The following is a 22,445-nucleotide window of genomic DNA, read 5'->3' as shown; positions in this document are numbered from 1 at the left end:
TCTGAGAGTTATTCACAAAGAAGCCTCAGTTGGTATTATAAAGGATGAGATGACTAAGAGAGGGAACACATAATATATATTTTATGAATTATTTAAGCTTTTCAGAATACCAACACATGCTATTTTTAAAAGCATATTTATTTTCTTGAAGAGAGGAGATGGACCTAGTGACTGGAACACATTGTTTTTTGGCAACATTCCTCCAAGAACGAATTGGTTCTAGGAGAAAAAACGATTTCCTATATTAACCCTCGTCTTTATTTCGTGTTTATTTTAGAAATGACATAAACATTAAGCAAGGTCTTTAACAACATATTTATGCTGTTTAATATCATTCCGATCAACTTATAGTATCTTGTGGCCAAAAATTGATAAATGTTTTAATAAACCACAATATACAATGATATTTTATTGGGATTCAAGGAGCTTGCCTTTTTAACTGCTTCTGAGAGATGATTCTCTCTTTAGTCTCCTCCCCAGAATGAGTAACGTGAAAGGAAACAAGGATTTGTACTCAGCCCTCTATCACAGCAATGGGCCAAAAATTCGTTGGTCTTTCCCACAATGAGAATAGCTGTTTGCTACATTTAACTTTCTTAAAAAAAAAAATTAAATTAAATTTAGTTAACATACGGTGTATTATTAGTTTCAGGAGTAGAATTTAGTGATTCATCAGTTGCATATAATACCCAGTGCTCATTACATCACGTGCTCTCCTTCATGCCCATCACCCAGTTACCCCATTCCCCCACCTACATCCCCTCCAGCAATCCTGTTTGTTCCCCAGAGTTAGGAGTCTCTTATGGTTTGCTACATTTAACTTTCATTGCCCTGGATCTGTAGTTACTAATCTCTCTTCTCACTCTGTTCTCATCCGCATACTGGAAAGCAGGAAGTTAACCATATAATCTATGTGGCCTCAGTGCCCCAAAACAGAATGGTTTCATGAGATCGTGGGTTCCTGAGATGGATTTCAAATACTGTGTAACATAGAAGAGTGAACCGATCTATCCCTTTTTGGACAACTGTACATTTCAGCACTTTTTCTGCACAGTATCACCTCGAAGGGCTACTCTAATTAGTCAAAGAATCTTTCCTGCCGGGTGTGACATTTTTGCAGACATGATGTCACCTTCCAAAATTTCTTGGCTCCCTGAAGGAAATATGAAACATGTTGATGTTATGCTAAAGATTAATTGGGTTCTAATTTTTAATTTTGGAAATCTTCTTGGTCCTTTTGAGTGACAGCTGAGATCAAACTTGTGAATATATTGGAATAAATTACCTAAGGGAATACTATCCTCTGGGAATTTACAATCTTAAAAGAGATGTCATACACAAGCATGGGACGGCTGGTAGACCACATATGGCAGACAGTCTAAGCTTTGTGTCGGGTTTCGCTAGAAGAAGAGATTAAACTAAATTTAGATAAAACTACACTTAAGTATTCCAGTATCACAGATTCTGGGCCATTGTTACTGAATTTTTCAGACTATGTCAAGTTTCTGGAAGGTTTTTGAAAACTATCTGGCTTTGTGATTTATTATAACTTTTAAAATTTTTTAGGATTTTTTTTTTTTGCTTTAGCCCAAAATAAGATGGTAAGAATTTTCTATTTTTAAACACATTGTTAACTGTAGATTATTCCATTACATATTGATGCAGATATTTTGAAATAAACCACACAATTAAAAATTTTTTTTCACAGCTAAATTAAATTCACAAATATGTATGAATCAAGTTTTTTGCTTAGAATTAGAAGTTAATGCCACCCTAGTATTATTTCATACTTAATACCACTTTAACATAAATAGTGTTATTTGTCTTGTCCACAGGAAACAAATTAGAACATGCTTTAATAAAATTTTCACTCTAACATTTATTACAAAACATAATTACACATTAATATTCACAGTAGTGTGTTTCAATCTAATTATAACAATAACTTCTAAGAGTTGAAATAAATTTACTCTTAGATGGAGCATTAAGTATATCTAAGAATATTAGAATAAACTATTATTGAAACAAAAAGTGGAATGATTTTCAAAAGAGGGAAGAGATTCAAGAATCTCTTTAAGAGACAAGACAACGGTGGGGGCGCCTGGGTGGCATAGTCACTAAGCATCTGCCTTCGGCTTAGCGCGTGATCCCAAGGTCCTGGGATCAAGCCCCGCATAGGGCTCCCTGCTCTGCTCAGAGCCTGCTTCTTCCTCTCCCACTCCCCCTGCTTGTGCTTCCGCTCTCGCTGGCTGTCTTTCTCTGTCATATGAAAATTAAATAAATACATAAATAAAAAATAAATAAAAATAAATTTAAAAAATAAAATTAAAAAAAAAAAAGACAAGACAATGGGCCAGTGTTTGGAAGCTCTAGAGAAGGTCATATTTGGAAATTCAAGAAGATCGGCATCAACAAAATGGCACCTGTTAGGAGCCCTGAAATCTCCATGCTGGTACTGAAATCAAGGCCATCGATAGGCAACCACAGCCTGAAGCAGGCATAGAATTGGGTTCAAGTTAGAAACCTGTGTGTCAGGAGGGGGAGCATAGTGGATGCCCTGGCGTCCTGGAGCTCTGAGCTGTAAATCCCTCTTATCTAAGCTCGTGGGCACCGGGGTGGCCTAAGTCTAGAATGAGAGTCAAGGGAATTCTGCAAATGGCAAAAGGAGGGATACTAATAGTATCCAGGAAGACTTTAAAACCAACTAGACCAAAGGTAGAAAATCTAAGTGGCTTGACTTAGGAAAGGTCATGAAGTGAACAATTGCACAGAACAAGTTGTTCTAAGGAAATGCGCACTGAGCTGCTTCTGCTATGAGAGGGGACGATGCCTGCTTTGGAACCATTGCATGGGCACACAGGTGGCCCTGCCAGGCCCTCGGGGAGCTGAGCGCAGGAAGTCAGTGGGGCCAGAGCACATTGGGTCCTGTGAGATGTGGTAAGGAGTTGGATTTCATACTGTGCTTAATGGAAGGCCTTTGGAGGTTTAAGCAGGTGGCAGCACAACATGGCTTGCATTTTGAAAGGATCACTTTGGCTTCCAGGTGGAGAGTGGACATCAAAAGTAGAATTGTCTAGAGGTGCCTTGGTGACTCAGTCTGTTAAGCATCTGCCTTCAGTTCAGGTCATGATCTCAGGGTTGTGGGATCGAGCCCTGCGTCAGGGTCCCTGCTCAGAGGGGATCTGCCTCTCCCTCTCCCTCTGCCCCTCTCCCCACCGCCCCCCTGCCCCAGCCACTTGTGCTCTCTTGCTCTTTCTCTGTCTCAAATTTAAAAAATCTTAGAAAAAGTAGATTAGAAGGCCATGACCACCTCAGGTGACACAATATGATAGTTGGAGTGAGTGATGGACTTTCCTGGGAAAAGAGGAGATGCCAGACTGTGAGGAATTCTGGAGGTGGTGTCAGCAGAGCTTACTGAGGGAGGATATGGTGCTTTAGGGAGAGAAGGAAGCCCAATGTGACTGCTGCCTTCTAGCTTGAGTAGCTGGCCAGGTGCTGAAGGCACGCCTCAGTACAGGGACTGCAGTGACACTGTGGTTTCAGATCACCTGCATTTATCTTCTTGAGCTATCTTTTGGTTACTGGGTTTCTGTGAAAACCTCAAGTGACCATCCCTCCGCTAATACCATCCTTTCTTCTTACTGTGCAGTGCTCATGGCCTCAGATGAGAGCCCACACATATCCTTAGAGAGTCCTTCTTAGGTCATGTGTAGATCTCTTGTCTCTGTGTCCTACATTTCTGCTAAATATATTTACATGTCTTAGTCAAAGGATACTTTAATAGCGAGGAAAGATGGCATGTGACTTAAAAACAAGTGGGGGTCTTCTGAAGGGCCAGGCATGTGTGCATTGAGGATGTGAAAGGACAGTCACGCTGATAGAACTCTGTGCCTGTGCCCAAAACCAACTTTGAAGTGTCTAAGAAAACCAGAGAGTTAGAGATGAATACAACTCCCGAATATAAAGTGCAGAATAAGTGCAGGGAAGGAGGCTTGCGTGGCTTGAAAAACCACTGTGTCGGGGCACAGGCGAAGATTCCTCTGCCCCTCTCCCAGTGCAGGCTTCGAATCAGGAGCAACCCTGGCTTCCAGTTCCAACTGTGCCCTGTGTTAGCCCCGTGGCCTTAGAAGAATCATTCATCTTTTGAGCTTCAATTTCTTTATCTGCAAAGGTGGATGAAGATACCTGTTCTGTGGGATTGCTATGACACTCAGAAGTCCTCTGTTTGAAGTGCGACCACATTTATCTTGCTAAAAGTAATCTCTTTTTAGGAAAATCTTTAATCAGATTATTCATTCATCTGTTATTTTCTCCACTGATCTATTTGAGGGTCCCCAGCAGTGACTCTGGACCAGGCTAGTTGTGGAGCACACAGGATAGATGAAAGCATCCCTGCCTTGGCCTGATATCACAAAACCAATTCTAAACTTAGTGTGTACTAAGTGCTATTGGAACTAAAATGTTTTTAAAAATTAGAACACAACTTGGGAAGATGCCAGGAAGGATGGAAAGTTCATTTGAGCCTTATGCGTGGTGGAGAGAGAAAGGTGACTTATGAAGGAGGGTGGCACGTGAACAAAATGGACATTGGAAACTGCTTCATCATCTAGGAGATGTTGAATGGTTTAGGGTGTGTGGGGGGGGTGTGAGTTAGGAGCCATGGTGGATATAATCTGAAAGGAGGTACAGAATCTGGACTTGATATAAGGGGATCCAGGTAAGCATAAAGTTTTTACACTAATTTTCAAACACTTAACATACACGTAGGCACCTTCTTCCGCAAAATCTTAGTTTTTGCCATTTTAAATGCCTAGGATATATTGTAACCTGCCCTTTACTCTGGTACATAGCTCTTTTCAAACAGCTTTAACGTATACTTGACATACAATAAACACAAAGCGTACAATGTGGTAGATTTTGACATATGTATAAACCTATGGAAACATCCTCATAATCGAGAGGGAGCACAGGGCCATTGGGCCCCAAAATTTGCCCAGACCCCTTTATAATGCTGCTCTGCCATTTTTTTACATCCTCTCCCTGGGAAGCCATTCATCTGCTTTTTGCCACTATCGACGAGTTTTTACTTTCTAGCATTTATGTTAACGGACTAATACATTTTTGTGTGTGTGTGGACTTCCTTCATTCAGAATGAATATTTTGAGATTCATCCAGGTCGCTGCATTTATTAATCATCAGCTCCATGCTGAGTAATGTTCCGTGGTGTGAGTGTCTGGTTACTTATCCACTCCCCTGCTGATGGACATTTGACTTGTTTCCAGTTTGGGAGGAAACCATAACTTCCACTCCCATTGACTGGATGTCAGTCACGTGGTCATGCCATAGCTCAAAAAAGAAGGGACCATGTATGTCTTCTAGCTGATTTCCCCCAAAATGGGATGAAGATTTGGTGGGCTGCTATCACTTTGTGAGCTCCAGTGAATTGAGTTTTGCTTGATGTACTTGATTACCTAGATACATCAAGCTTTGCGTGGGAAGGTGTGGCATGGTGGGAACTTGTGTGGCCAGTACCACACCAGAAGTAAGGTTTGAAAGAGCATTTGAAGCCATCTAAAACCATCTTGTACAACAGACTGGGTCAGTAACCTTCCACAGTGGGAGTCCACAAACCTTCCTACCTCAAGGCCATTCCTGCCAGATATGTACGGCGATTCAGAATTTGAAAGTCATTTTACACTGTCTTCTCTTAAGACTTGTTCTATTTTTATGATGTATGAAAAGTAAATTCTGACTGAATTGACAATGTAATTCTCCTTTTCATTTATCATCCACCGGCCAGATTGTGAAGGAGAATGTTCTTTCTATGCACACAGAGTGTGAGCATGACCTAGAATGGCGGGTCCCCTGACTCTGTGTTACTTGACATACATTATTCAAACACAAGAGTCCTATCAACTTCAAAATAAAAATGTTCTTGAAGGCCTTTTTAAAAATTAAAACTTCAAGGTAGTGATCAAAACCTAAAACTTTCTTCTGGAAATGTTATGTCAAAACACATACCCCAACATAGTAAAATAGTTTATTAGAAATCGGCATGTCTCAGTTAGGTTCTAGTAAAATCATCACCCAAAGGGGATATTTATTAAGGTGTATTGGTATTTTCGTTTTTTACAAGTTAAGCATCTGCTCTTGGTTCACCTCCACCTTCCTATCCTCCAATGATGGAGAATTCAGAGATGTGGTATCAACAGTATTTAATGATAGAGTGGGGGGAAATCAGGAGGGTGTTTGAATGCTAGCCTCAGTAACAGAGCACTCTAATATGAATGCAAACAACAAAAGTCCTTTAAAACGTGTAAGTAGTTCCAAATCCTTTCTCAAGAAATTAAGATCTTAATTTTTGCCTCGTTCTTTGTACCATTGAATAAACTACTTCAAGTAAATGGATGAAATTAAAAATCATTTCTAAGATTCTTTTTAGTGGAATCAGAGCAATGATGAGTCTTTTCCATTAAGATCCAGGGGTGCCGTGAATATATTAACTTGCTGTCACCACGGCTGCGGATCAGCATGAGGCAGCACTGATGAGAATGGGGTTGTTTTCCCATCCTGTCCTAATTGGCCCCCGTAGGCTGTTGCCAGCAGAACTGGCTTCCCGATTCTGATGAATAATGAAGTTCCTCTGTTTCTCATGCCAGCGTCTGAAGGGTGGCCCAGCCTAGTCCTGGCCGGAGCAAGTAGCTGTGTTGTTTGATCTTCCTTGAGCATCCTCCTAGAGCACCACCGGACATGTACTCTGGGATCACAACTTACTCCTAACTGCTCAGTGTCGCGAATATTAACAAATGTGAACAGTGATCTCAAACTATTCATGTAAGAGCCTCCAAGTCACGACTTCATATTAATCACATGCTCTCTGGTGAATGGGAGACAAATAATCATTTCTAGCTTGTATAAAAAGGGCAGTTGAATGTAGATTCTGGGTTTTTTGGGGGGTGTGGGGAGAGAGCAGGTGTATGACCAAGGGTCCCACAGACTTCCTATCCAGGGAGACATCTTGGAAGGTTCAGTCTGTGGCCCAAGTTCTCTGCCACACTGTGGCGTTAGGACAGCTCTGTGAGCTAGCTGGAGCGCTGCTCTTGGAAATTGAATATCCAGTTGAATGACCTTTGCTCTTCAGTTCATCCATTTCACAGGCTGCTTATAAATTCTCCTGATACAGATGCCCGACCCACACAGACCTTTGGCTTCCTTCACTTCAAATGACATTTCTCTCCACTGTCCTTTAGCAAACTTCTTTCATACTGAAACCTAGATTTTTGTCATCACCCGAAACTGTCAGAAACCTTGAAATTTCTAACCATGGTTCCCTTCTATTTGCTCATTTCCCTTCTCTGAACTGCAGTTTCAGGATTTCTAGGCTGTTGGTGCACCCTTTCCCCAGCCACCTGTCTACCTGACTCTTTTATAATTCTCATCCCCTCCTTGATGACTTAGAAAGTAGTTTCTTTTGCATACTCCTTAGAACATGCTGTTTTCTCATCCCATTTACATTATCTAACTTTTCAGAGTTTATATTAAAATCAACCCAAATATTCTCTCTCCAGTCTTGTCTTTGGTTGAAAAATTCATTTAGTGGAGATTTCTGATCCAATTACAAATATCCTTATTTGGAAATCAAATTATAGCTGCAAGGGACACCTCTACCCACCTACTGAATAGGCTAAAATTTGAAAAATACGGATACCACCAGATGTTGGTGAGGGTCTGGACCATACATCGCTGCGGGCAGTGCAAACAGGTATAATTCCTTTCACAACCTGGCAGGTTCTGAAAAAACTGCATATTCACCTAATTCATAACCCAGCAATTGCACTTCTAAACAACTTAAGAAAAATGAAAATATGAGAAAAAGACTTGCCCACAAATGTTCATTGCAACTTTACTAGTAATCAAATACTAGAGACAGTCTGACAAATGGATAAACAAATGATGGTCTGATGATACAGCAGAGAACAAGCCTGCACCAGGAAGGAAAATGGCATACAGCACCATGGACACATCACAAGCATTTTGTTGAACCAAAGAAGCTAGACATAACATGGTATAAACTGTATGATTTCATCTATATGAAGTTCTAGAATAAGTCAAACCACATGATGGGGAAAAAAATGTTAGACTAGTGGTTTCCTCTGCAGGAGAGCAGAAAAAAGTACAAGAGAAAAATTTCTGGGTGATAGAACTTTCTGTAACCTCATCAGGGTATTGTCACATGGGAAACATACTTGTCAAAACTCTGCAAACTCTATATTTAAGGTCTTTGTAGTTCCTGATATGCCTTTTTTTTTTTTAATTATTTATCAGAGAGAGAGAGAGAGAGAACACACACATGGGCTCGCACACAAGCAGGGGTAGCTGCAGGCAGAGAGAGAAGCAGGCTTCCCACTAAGCAAGGAGCCCAATGTGGGACTCAATCCCAGAACCCTGGGATCATGACCTGAGCCGAACGCAAACACCCAAGCTGCTGAGCCACCCAGGCGTTCTTACTTTTTTTTTTTTTTTAATATATTTTAGAGCAAGCAAGCAAGCAGGGGGAGAGGGGGAAATTTAAGCAGTGTCTGTGCTGAGCACAGAGCCTAAGACAGGGCTTGATCTCATGACCCTGAGATCATGACCTGAGCCAAAACTAAGAGTTGGACACTTAACCAACTGAGCCACCCAGGCGCCCCACCATATGCTTTATCAATAAAAATTTTTAAAAAATTAATGTGCCCTTACTTTTTTTTCCAAGTTTATTTTTCTGGAGACTTTTTATTTGTCCAAATACCCGTGCTCCTTCAATATCGCCCATCTGTAGCATCCTAAGGCTTTTCCTTTCCCTCCTTGTGTGGATACACATAACCCTCCTCTTTTGGAATCATCATTTGGCCCTCCCGTCTTCACAGAACACTTTTGGAGTTCACATTTCTGCAAACTTTCGGAAATATCAGTTTCCTTACTTCTACCCTTCCACTTGTATTCTATCCTCCTGCCGTCTGGGTTTTGCACTCAACTCTCTGTTTGGTCTGTTGTCAATAGTATTACTAAGAATCTCCTAATTTCTACATTTATATACTTTTCCTAATTCTCTTCTTTTTTGACCCTTATGCTATTCGATACCATTCACTGTTCTTTTCTTCTTTAAATTCTCATCTTAGATTTTGTGATACTGTGTTTCCCAGTTTCTTTTCCATCTTAAATACCTTTGCTCTGGATCTTTTAACATTGAAATGGTGATGCTTGGGTCTCCCCAGATTCTGGTCCTCTTCTTGGCCTATTTTATCATTATTTTTTTTTAATTTTTTTTTTAAGATTTTATTTATTTATTTGACAGAGATAGAGACAGCCAGCAAGAGAGGAAACACAAGCAGGGGGAGTGGGAGAGGAAGAAACAGGCTCATAGCGGAGGAGCCTGACATGGGGCTCGATCCCATAACGCCAGGATCATGCCCTGAGCCGAAGGCAGACGCTTAACCGCTGTGCCACTCAGGCGCCCCTCTTGGCCTCTTTTAAATACAACCATAGGGCAAATAAAGGTACTTTGATGTCATTAACTACCAAATCTCTCGTTTAACTGGTGACTTTTTGCCTCAGATACCGCAACCCCCGCCCCCGCCGCCAAAATAAAACCCAAACTCCTTGCCTTGTCAACTAGAGAGTCTCTTACATCTGGGCAATCCCTGTTTTTCCACTGGCCTCAGCAGTTAGTGACAATGTAAAAACAAAAATCAAAACCAGAAAAACCACCTTTGAGACCTTTGACTCTTCTTCCTCTTCAGCGCACTCCCTGACACCCAGCCACTTTGTTCCTTCTCATACTATCCAGAAAATATCATCATGACACCATTACTGTCCTCCATCCTTGATTCTGTCTGCTTCAGGCCCTCACCTCCCCTCACCCAAGCTACTGTGTCTGCCTCACATTTCTCTCTCTCTCTCTCTCTCTCTCTTCTTTTCCTGCCAAGGCTCCTGTCCACATCACCAATGGTTATCTTCTGTCTAAATTAGAACTTTTGTGATGGCAAATTTCCTACCCACATCTTTTAATGGACGTCCATTCACTACTGATAAAACCCATTTACTTAGCATGTCAAATAATGATTTCATAATCCCCCAAACTACATGTGGCAAACATGGTTTATTTCCCACCCTAATCCCTTCCTCCTCCTTTGTCTACAGGACCTGATTTTACGAGGTGTCTGGGAAAGACCCCTTTATCTCAGTTGGTCAGGGTTGGACATATATTCCTCTTCTGTGGTATAATACATTTGAAAAAATCTCCTGGGAGCTTCTGGCAGAGATTATCTCTGAGTGGCGCCACATCTTTCATCTTAGCTTTTGAATGCCATGGCTTGAGGACGTGAAGTTTGAAGGTCTGGCAGCCATATTGCAGCCATAGGGGAAAGGCGAAGGCCAAGGGAACAGCACAGATGCCAACTCAGAGCCGTGATGAGGCTCACCAGCACCAGGCCAGCTCCCACACAGCTTCGTGTGGGGAGACATAGCCCCTAGTTTTTAGACACCGTCAGTCAGATAAATGCCTTCCTCAGTGACATACCGAGGTGTCCGCCTCTCATTCCCTCCCTCAGGTCCTGTGATTGTCTCACCAAAGTTTTCCCCATGCCTAGGGCACAGTGCTGCTGAGTTTTTGTTTCAGGTTCATGTTTGTATCTTTTAGCCTGGATGTCCTTTACAGCCTCCCGCCCATCCTTGAACACATTCTCAACCAAGGCTTTCTCCATGTAGAGTTTACCTGGGGTTTGCCCAGATTTTCTCCGTGTTTCCATAACTCTTGGTATATACGGTAATTTTTACTCTCATCCCTTTTTATTTATTGTTAGTAAGTATTTATGTACTTATTTACTCTCCAAGAATTGAGTACTTGTTGGCAGGGGTTATATACTTTCTAGGTCTGCTTTTTCTATATAATCATCAGGGACTGGCTTCTTTTCTATATGTATTTGGAGTAGTGGTCAGTAAATATTTGTGGAATGAAACAGAACAGGAGGAATCCTGAATAAACCCCACCCTGTACATGTATGCATTTTCTACCAAACTGTTTGCTTCTGACCACGTGCAGTCTCTATAAGTGAGCGGTGAATACGTTTCAGGTCACCAAGGTTGGCTTGATGGTCTTACACAACTTTATAATTTACCATGACTATTACTGAATTCTATTTGCAGTTTCATTAAAATTTGTAAAAACATTTATTTCACGTATATAAGTTTTACACATACTGTCATTTTTTTGTGTGTGCTTGGTTTTCGAATGAAGAAATCATGGATACCAGATGCCAGGCAAACTGGCTGAACAAAACAAAATTCTTTGTTTTAACTTGGCTGAGTTTATATTATGATAGAGGCTGAGTTTATGTTATGATAGAGGCTGTATCTGATATACATGGGGACACCATGAACCAAATGCTACTATATAGAGTGGTCATGTCACAAATGCTTTCACAACTTTTCAAAAATAATGTATTCTGTGAAAGACATTTTCCTTCAATATACAAAACTATAAAATGTGTAGCATGTAACACATTAAATACTTCTAAAAGTAAAGACTATTAAATAGAACGTGTCACTAATTTATAGAGAATCAAAAGACTCTAAAAAAAATCACCTGTCAGAAGAACTAGAATGTTGGCTAAGAAAAGAATCACCTGCATTTCCATCTCCAGAGTAAAACAACGCAGCTGGGGGGAAGATGCCTGAAGGGTCCCCTTCTCTCATAACTGTCAAAAGATTACTGTGATTGTATAAGGTAAATAATTCCTGGATGTTCTATTTCTTGAGCATATTGTGGGGAAAAATGCGAGAGCCACAGTCAGACACAGACATTCTTCAATAAGTCATGGTTCTCTGTCCACATTTTCTCAACACACAACAGACTTCACTATTCTTAACTTTTACTTACAACAAGGGCTCTTGTTCTAATTCCCTCCCCACCAGCCAGGTCTCCACACCAGTCATATCTACTTTTAAAGACCTACCTGTTTTTCCAGGAAACCGACTCCAAATGCCTCAAAAAAAAATCACATGTTTGCTACAACAGGAAATGATCTACCAAACAATCACAGCACTCACTGTAATCTTCCTACAATCCAGCACATGCCTCTGGTCTGGAGATGCCATGCCCTCCCATCACATAAGGCTCCTGCTAATAGCTTCTTCTGGAAGAACTCCCCTCATTCAAAAGTCAAGGATAAGCAGAAAGAAAATGTACGCAAAGAGGCTATAAGAAAATGAATCATGTCTCTAAAACTGAAGAGGAGGGAGAGCTGAAAGAAGTCATGATCAGATGACAGGAGGAGGTAAAATGTAAGTTGGTACTCTTCACAAAATATGTTGAATAGCAAAATAAACAGGAATGAAGACCACATTGGAAGCGGCGAACTGGGAAATTGATACTGCTGGAAACACGGTAAAGATTTAGGAGGGCAGGATCCAAAAAAATAACATTGTCAGCAAATACATTATCCTTATATGTGCCTGGAACTATATTGTAAGTATTTTATATACATTCTCTTGTTTAATGTTTGCTGCAACCCTGTAAAGTAGGTAGGTACTATTATTAATTACCTGTACAACAAAAGCAGTTAAATAATTTAGCAAAGTTAGAAACAAATTCTAATTTAAGAAGACTGAATTCAGAGCCTACACTTTTGATCATTATGCTGTCTTCCAAGAAAAAAAATGTATTGAACAAAGATTTATGAATACTAAGTAGAGAAAAAGACATTAAGTATGAAGTAAAGAGAAGCACAACACAAGTGTGATTCGTATTTCAGAAAAAAATATGGATAAAACATTTATAGATATTGTTCAAGAAAACTTTCCCCAAATAAAACTTGACTCTCTACCTTGAAAGCATGCCCTATGTATGAGAAAACAGTTGGACTAATGCTCAAATATGAGATATACACCCATAAATTTATGAGCATTAGTAGTCCTTAGGGCCTATAGACAGAAAATTAAGTCCTCTACGAAGAAGAAATCTCCAGCTGGCTAATGAGTTTTTCATTACGATATTTGGTAACGAAAGCTACCAGATCACTGCCTATAATATCCTCAAGAAAATAGAGACCCAAAGATTTTGTACTCAGCCAAACTGTCTTCTTGGTAGAAAGGCAGCAGAAAGTATTTTTAGATGTAGACACAAATGGAGAAAATATACATCCCATAAATAGCATATTTCCATAAGCAGATACTAAGGGATAAATCTTAACTAACCAAGGAATATGTAGAGAAACTGACAAAAGATGTCAGCCAAGCCCTTCCTCTGTGTATGGGCTGGATGCCACATCACTTACTTTCTTATGAATCGGTATCTAAAGCTTGATCTACAATTCCCAGAGAACACTCATTTAACAAGCATTTTTATGGTTCACCCTAATCCCTTGCTTTCTCTTCTTTGGGTCAGGAGGAAGGATTGTATATCTATCCTGCATTTAGGTTAGTCTGTGTGACTTACTTTGATGCATTGCAAATAGAAGTGAAAGATGTCATTTTTAAGGGGAAATATTTAACAGCCAGAGCTGACAATTTCCCTCCTATTTGCCCTCACATGGTGAAGGCGCAGGTTCCTGATGGTGGATGCTTCAACAAGCCAGGACACGGTGTGAGAACAACGTGGAACTGAGTCCCCTACAACTCAAGGTGGATGGGAAATGTGAGCGAGGCATACAGCTGTGTGGTTTGAAGTTAGGTTCCAGAGTTGTTGGCTAGGAATTATTTTAGTCAGAATGTGTATAACAGCCTGACCCGAAACTGTGAAGCACGTGTACAAAATGAATGCAGAAGATCACACATTTCCACCCTCACCTTTTACTCTTTTGTAGCCTCCCTTCACACTTCTTCCTTTCCAGTTTTGTAATCCCGTTTATAGAATCTTCCCAATGCATTAAATGTAGCTGTTGGAGAAACAGATCTCTTTCCCTTCATACTCAATTACATTATATTATGCCTAATTAAATTACATAATTGCACTAACGAATGTAATGTGCATTAGTAACACACCGAACTACTGGTCGACGGACAGTGGAGTCGGGGACGGGGGGCATACCAGTGAGAAACCTACTGGCAACTTACCAACAGGTAGCTAGTGGGTGAAAGCACGGTTTGTAAAGGGAAGGAAAGTTGGTGGGTTAGTGAAATGAAAGTTGCTTTAGATAGTTTCTTTTTTTTTTTTTTTAAAGATTTTATTTATTTATTTGACAGAGAGAGACAGCCAGCGAGAGGGAACACAAGCAGGGGGAGTGGGAGAGGAAGAGGCAGGCTCCTAGCGGAGGAGCCTGATGTGGGGCTCGATCCCAGAGCACCGGGGTCGCGCCCTGAGCCGAAGGCAGACGCTTTACGACTGCGCCACCCAGGCGTCCCTTAAGATAGTTTCTGTTATAAATATTCACTCAATGGGCGCCTGGCTGGCTCAGTCGGTTAGGCATCCTCCTTCGGTTCAGGTCATGGTCTTGGGGTCCTGGAATCGAGTTCCGCATTGGGCTCCATGCTCAGTGAGGAGTCTGCTTCTCCTTCTCCTCTCCCTCTGTGCTCTCCCTCTCTCCCTCAAGTAGATAAAATCCTTAAAAAAATAAAAATTCACTCCATAGAGTACTCTGTAGCCTTTTTTACGTTCTAGATATATTTTGTATGTATGTACGCCATATGTTATAAATATGTGTCACACCTACGTTGGGTTGTGTGTGTGTGTGTGTGTGTGTGTGCATACACACACATAAGACTGCCTAATAGTTATTTTCCGCAGTGGTATTAGGGAATCGGGAAAATAAAAAATATCTTTGGCTTTTTAGAAAATTTTGATTTATCCCCAAATAACTTTCATAAAATAAATTTTTAAAAATATTTTTAACAACAGAATAGTCCTAGAAAATGCCATGCAGGATCAGTGCATCAGTGCATAGCCCTGTCAGTCTTTTGGAATCTCAAGTCATCATTGGAATGATACTGTTCTGTTAAAGATTGAAACAGTAATTTGTTGCCACGCTATAAGACGTGGAATATATTCTACTCATGGGAGACATTAAAGAACGCACATTGGTTGCTCTATTGAAAAACTAGTATCATTGACTGGAGAAGGAGAGCCTTCAACAGAGCAGAAAGTAAAAGAAAAAGTTTCAGGAAAATTTCTGGATTTACATTTTTAATAGAAGTGTTGTTTTTTGCTGCCTGAAGTCCTTTATCAAATTTATTTTCTACTTGCCTGGTACCGTGGAATACGTACTAATGTGGAAATTGGAAAACCCGGAGCCAAGGAGAGGCCGGTGTTTCACCTCCGCGGGTTGCAATTTTCCCCTAGAAAATAGTTGAACCAGATTATGCAGACAACCTCCCTTAGTGCGAAAATACACAGTTGAATTCAAATCAACATTGATTTTCTGCCTGAGTCATGTCTGGATTGTTTGAAGGGAAACTTCTTTTTCTTCTGTATTTATTTTTGCTTAAAATTGTGGTCAGAGACAATTTTTCATTTTGTTTTTCATTTGCTTTCTTTCCAAGTATGGACACTGACATTGAGGGTTTGGTGCTGAGTGAAACAGCTACATTCCTATTCTTTTTCAAATCTTTCCTTTTTTTCCTCCATATTCCAAAACCCTGCCAGTTACACTGCAGAATTATTTTTAACTCTCTGTTAACTATAGGTTATATTACTCTGGTTCTTACCATTTTGTGATATTAGTCATTCAGAAAGGGGTTTTTATTTAACCCGAAAATGATTTGGAAATCACATTCTCTTATTGTTGTATTACGTGCATCCCCCCATCCCAGTATTTCTGACTCTCAACACATTTTACTGTGAAATATTTTAAACACAGCTAATTACATGGCCAACAACAAATTTCTGACCCTGCATCAGTCATGCACCGGATTCTTTACGCAAAATATTTTATGGATTTCTCAAAATAGATGCATCAAATCTACCTTTTCTTATTAAGACAGATAAAAAAATTAATGATTATAAAAATGTTAAAATAAGAAGCCCCATTCAAAATAAATAGTGTGTGCAAGTGCTTGGGTACATTTCGCCAGATTATAATAAGCAACTACTCCTTCCCTGGGGTCTCTGCAGTAGCCATGAGGGGTTTCTTCATTTATCAATATTTGAATCTGACATTTGGAGGCTGAGGAGTCACAGAGAAATATCCATGACCTAGATTTCACCTCCCTCCTCTGTCAATTAAGTAGCATTTAAAAGAAAAGAAAGCCAGGAAAAAAAGTCTAGTCATTGGTATTAAATTTTTACCTGATGGGCTTGGGTGGTTTCAATAAATAAAGGTTAGAGAATAACTATAATTCTGCCTCTTTTTTTTTTTTGGTAATTGTTTGAATTTTACAATCTGCAAAAAGATTTCAGGCATTTTTATTTCATTTCTATTTTTACCAAATATTGGGGGACTTGTAATTTTTGTATGTTGATAGTATTTGGACAGCTACATCGGGATGTATTTTCCCTCCATTCTTTATGCCTTTACTACAGTATGGTTTCTATGGACAACATTTTTGTGCAAGGTGGTATGATACAGTAAACTGTGGATTGAGGTTCAGAATGCTTGTGCTCAGGGTCTGTCTCTAGATGCATTTACAATGAAAACTTAGACCAGTTATTTATCCTTTCTAAATTTCAAATTTTTAATCTGAAAAGCTAGTATAAAATAACTCCCGGTTTTAAGAGACGAATTCACACTCACCCAAATTCATAGGATTAGATGCATAGTATTAAGCACAAGGCAAGATATTATGGTATTTTTTTTTTTTTAAGAGAGGAAGGTGGGGTGGAGAAGGAGAGAGAATCTTAAGCAGGCTCCATGCCCAGGGCTTGAACCCAGGACCCTGAGATCGTGACTTGAGCCGAAATCAAGAGTCGGACACTTAACCAACTGAGCCACCCAGGGGTCCCATGTTTATGCTACTTTAAAGCTAAAATATTTATAGTTCTAAAAATTCAGTGGACTCATAAAAACGAATGTTTGCTACAAGATCATCCTTTCAAATCACCTTTACAGGCGATTCTTCATGCTATGCACCAGCTGTGCATAACAATTTTTCACCTGCCCTTATCTGAGATGGTGGTAGGCAGAATAATGCCCCTTCCTTCCCCCCTCCCCCCCAAAATGTCCATGCCCTGATTCCTGGAACCTGTGAATATGTTTCATTACCTGACAAAGAGACTTTAAGATTATAGATGTTGAAATAGGTAAACTATCCTGGATTTCTCAGATGGGCTCAATCTAATCATGTGAGCGGTGGAAAGAAGGAACTCTCTCTAGCTGGAAGCAGGGAGTTGCAGCTGAAGGAGATGTCATAAAGATTCCTAGTATGAATACGATCTCAAGTGCCTTTGCAGCTCCGAGATTCGTGGTAAATGTAAGGACCAGGGAAAGGTTTCTAGGAACTAAGATCCAGCCCAGCAGACAGCTAGCAAGGAAACAGGAACCTCAGTCCCCCCAGGGCAGCACCTGGCTCTGCAAACATCCTGACTGAACATAGAAGGAGATTCTTCCCCAGAGGCTTGAGGTAGGAGCCCAGTGCGCCAACACATGGACTTTGGACTTGAGATACCCAGAGCAGAGAAACCAGCCAACCTGGACGGCTGATGTGCCGATCTGGGAGATCACGAATGTGTGTTGCTTTGAGCCCCTAAATGGCAGAGCCAGCAGTGCCAGGGTTAACCAGGAGCCCTTCTGCCCCAGTGTGGGCAGGGAGTCCTCTGGGGCAAAGCAGCAGCTTCTCCACCCACAACCAACAGACCATAAGCAAACAACCTAAAGAGGGAATGTTTGTGGAACACACATTTCATAAAACTAAAACCTTTAGAGAACTATCGTCCTGTCTGAAGAGCAGAGTCCACGTGGCTAACGCCAAAAATTTGGGATCATCCCAAAGGAATGGAAGTCCTCCTTTCCATGTGTTAGGACTATTCTAAATAAAGCTGCCCCTTCACTCTGGACCAGAGATTTGCAAGCAGCCTCTTACCGGCTGACTCAATCTTCACAGTATCCCTGCGTTTTTGTAAATGATGTATTGGGCTTCTCTGCAGGGCCAGATGTTGATGTGGACTTTTGTTTGTTGGACTGGAGATTATAGAGACTCTCCATATAAAAGTGTCCACTCTGGATTTCATTAGGAAACAAATGAGCTATGGCCAGTCCTGAGGTTTAAACAGAGACCCGGGCTCAAAGCACAGCTGTTTCCTTCCCTTTTCCAGATCAGAAATAAACAGCGTTGCTCGAAACTGACCAGGTCCCCTGTCTACCCCCTACTGGTCACAGGCCACCCTTTGATTTCAGCTGGTCCCCAGCTGTCCCCATATCTTGCCTCCCTCACCGTCACCTGCATCCCTCACAGCCTACCTCACTTAGGAGAGATTAGGACCAAGAAACCGTGTAGCCGTCTGTGTCCATTTCAAGCAGAGTTCATGTGTCTTTGTCTCCTTCTGGCCAGGACCCAAAAACTCCAGTTGTAGAGTGGATTACATTTGTGAAAACATTTGACCTAATCGGGCAACTTGTTTTCCTGTCCCCCACAGTGGGTTCAAACTTTCATTCATAGGGTTGCCCGAGGCATGATTGGTTTGCCTGTGCATAGCGGTGAGTCTCTATGGCGAAGGCACCCTTATTTTTCACCCCACCTCGAGGATCCTTGAACTCCCCTTCTCCGGCTAATACACAGAGTGAACTATACAAAGCAGCACTTTGGTTTTAGTGATTCTGAGTTTATTGCCTTTTTAATTTTATAGCGTCTTTTGCTTAGTGTATTATGCAGAGTTTCAGAGTTGGCAGTCTGAATGTCTACCAGGACACACATCCAAAAACCCAGTTCGGATGGTGATCGATTGACAAGAGTCTTTTGCAAGAGTCCTTAGTCTCTGTGTTTTATTCTTTCTCAGCAACACGGTTCTATAAAAAAGACAGGATGAGTGAAAACCTTTAATGCGAGGCCTGTGGGTGTCCATTTACTTCTCTGTTAAAAACTTGTATTTTTAATCAAACCTTTCAAAATGTTCCCTCTTCTGCACAGATCGATGCTCTCCTGTGAGAAGTGGGTACCCTCTTTCTGAAAGGACGTGAAGGAGCTGAACAGAATGCAGAGCTCGAATTGGCTTTACCCAATCACGACAGTTGTTTCCCAAAGTCCTCAAAGAGTTTTACTAGAATTTCTCTTTCTTACACCTTTCCTTTCTCTACTTACCGGTTATCATGAAATCTAACATAGGGTTTCTCAAACCTTAGCCAGGGTGTGAATCCCTCTGGGATGATGTCACGATTCAGATTCTGATTTAGTAATTCTGTGGGGAAAGCTGAATGTCTGCATTCCTAACCGCGTCCCAGGAGAGGCCCAGGCTCCAGTTCCAGGCTACACTTGGAGAAACACAGCTTTGTGTATAGACTCAGGCCAGTCTGGTGCTGCCACTCACCAGCACCATGACCCTGGGTGGGTTACATTTTCTCCACGTTAGTTGACTAGTAGATAGTAGTACCCATCTGAAAATGTTGCAGGTGGGATAACACGGGAAAACAGGTAAGGCACTTGGCAGCATGCTTCGCCCATGGGAAATACTAAATAATGGACAGTTTTTATTCTATTTTTTTATCTCCCACTCACCTGCTCCTGTAGAGACCACTTTTTTATCCATTTACTCAGAAAAGCAGAGAGGCAGGAAAGAGCATTCAGAACCTGGGGAGAGGCATTCCTCTAACAGAGGAATGTCTCTGGGCAGCGTCTGCTAACCAGAGAATTCTGGGGCCGGCGGAGTCTCAGCAGCGGGACCGTCATGCTTCTCTGCTGCAGGGAGGTAAGCAGGGCCGGTGGGCTCACGATGGCACGAGTCAATGGTGTCCAGTCCTGAAAACAGTGGTAAGAGGGTCCTGCATCCAGAGACACCTGTGTGTTGGATTGCTGTTTATGGGCCGATGCATTCCAGGGAGGAGGTCACATTTGAGGTTGCCCAGAGATAGAAAAGACTGGTCCTGTAGTGCTCCTTCCAACATTGACTTTATGCAATGACTACTGCTGACCCACTTTCATGCCTTATAAAATATCCTGCGTTTGCCTGCTTCTTCATTATTTATGATGCGTTTGCATATTTTTGTCTTGCTTCATCCTTACACTTCTCCTGTGAGAGAAGAGGCCGTGTTTCGATTTTCATAAGGACGATGAGATTTCGAGTGCCCTGGAAACTTCTAGTACATGGCAGAGCTGGGTGCCTGCTTCTAGGCCCAGGGCACTTCGATGCCCCCTCCTGAGACTAGAGAAACCTGGGAATGTCTCAGAAATGTTTTGATTATGTATATGTGAAGTAAATTCATGTGGCCCACCTCTTTCTATTTACTTTTTTAAAACAGGAGGGAAAAAATAAATGCAAGAAGGAAAGTGAGCTGAATGTCAGTTAATATTATGGGCAAAGTGGTGATAGCAGAGAGGGCCAACCATGGCGGCAGATGGAAATCTCCAGATTGTCAAAGCACTCGATTTTATTATTTTTTTTAACATAGGAAAAAAAGAGGAATGGACAGCAAGGAAAAGAACATAAAGCAAAGTGTTGCAGAGATCACCTATACCCGTTGACTCATTATGTGTGTAAGTGAGTGAGGCACAGGTGGCATGGTCTGACAACCTCGAGAACCCCAGTCCCTCCCTCTCCACTGCAGGAAGCTTCCCTCCTGCCGTCCCTGCTTTCGTTCTCAAGGGCAGGATCAAACCCCAGACCCAGTGCAAACCAGCAATGGGTCTGTTCCAGGCCGTAGGTAGTGGAACGTGCTTCCTGTTTCTGGGGCTTGTCTGTTGCACAAGACGTCTCCCCTCGTTCCTGTTGGTAATTAACATTGACCGCGGGAAGGGGACTGCTCTCCGCCTGGGCCACTTACAGGGCTGCACTCTGCTCCTATTAGGTTGAGGATGAATTATGTGACCCAAACTAGCTAATTAGATTCTCTCACTGAGGTTGCTATGAGCAAAATGGGAGACGATGAGCTACAACAGTGGGGGTGAACGGACATGCTTGCTGGAGGCACAGCCGTGTTCCCGAGGCCCGGTGCCTGGGACACCTCCTTCTCTGGTTATCTGAGTCGCATCCTGGTCATTGATAAAGCTATTCTAACTGGTAAGCGAATGGCATTTGAGACCGACACCAAAGTGCCTGCTTTTAAAAGCCTCGGTCAAAACTCCAAGGGCTATTTATGGTCCGTTCTGCAGGCTACATCAGCACCGTCTCACCAAATACACCCCCACCTGCTTCCATCCTCTTGTATTGTGCGCACCGCCGTCAGGTTTTATACTGACTACGGAATATGCCTTCTTGCTAGACCAGTACCATCCACAGTAACATGCTTCTGGTTATTCTCAGAAGTACATTTTGAACGGGCAAAAATAAAGCCCAGGGGACTAGCTAATGTGGGTGGACAAAAGATGTAGGCAGGATTTGGAATACGGGATGTATCAAGAAGACCATCTTTTCTCAGTTCCAGGTAGAGATGGTCTGTGTTGAATGAAAACAATGACACCTGTTAGGGTAGAAGAATTTTGTGGAGGGAGGAGGGGGGTCTCCCAAAACCAAGGGATCAGCAAATAAAGGGTCCCCAAAGATTAACTTTGCTTTCTTCATTTGCCCAGAACACGTTCCCATTTTAGGCCAGTTGATCCTCTTATACCTTTATATTTATTTTGAATCTTATTAATTGAATATCATTTCATTCAATCTGAGTAGAGACAGATGAGGAAGCAACATCTTGAAAGCTTGAGCTCATGTAAGTAACTTTAAAAAAAAAAACCCACTGTATTTTATGATGGAAAATTCAACTTTATTGTGCAAAACGTATTTTATCTCCTTTACAGTGGTGAGTCTAAATGGCTTCATCTAAGGTTTAAATCGATGCTGTTCGAGAAAGGCGAATGTACACGCATCATTTGCTATTACCTTGAGGTAGAGACTTTATTGGTTTTAGTCCTATAAAATAGGCACTATATAGGGTTTGAAATTTGCTAAATTCTTCAATTTAGTTTAAAATATTAATTTGGCTGTCACTAAATGTATGTCTTTTGGTTAGGTCGCTTTATATCTTTAATGAGGTTAATTAAAATTGCATAATGGATTTATCCATGTGAAATTTCTGCTTTTCATTAAGACCAAACTTGCAGGGGAAAAGGACATATGGTCATTTAGAGCTAATTCAATGAAATAAAAGAGGGTTTACGTTTCCCTAATTCAAGTGAAGAGACCAGACCATTCACTTACTAGCCCCAAAATGCACGTACACATTTCCTAGAACATAGACACACACTTGTACACACAAGCATACACTTGCACACCTTAGCCAGGAAAGTGCAGTTGTCTAACCCTTTTTTATTCTCATTAGTCAGGTGTTCCTTTCCATTCACAGTGTTCACTTGCTCCTTTTGCCTCCTTAAACGTGTGTGTGTGTGTGTGTGTGTGT

The sequence above is a fragment of the Ailuropoda melanoleuca genome, chromosome 7, assembly GCF_002007445.2.
Source record: "Ailuropoda melanoleuca isolate Jingjing chromosome 7, ASM200744v2, whole genome shotgun sequence".
In the NCBI taxonomy this organism is placed as follows: Eukaryota; Metazoa; Chordata; class Mammalia; order Carnivora; family Ursidae; genus Ailuropoda; species Ailuropoda melanoleuca.
The sequence above is the reverse complement of the archived record's forward strand: the minus strand, read 5'-3'. Positions refer to the sequence as shown.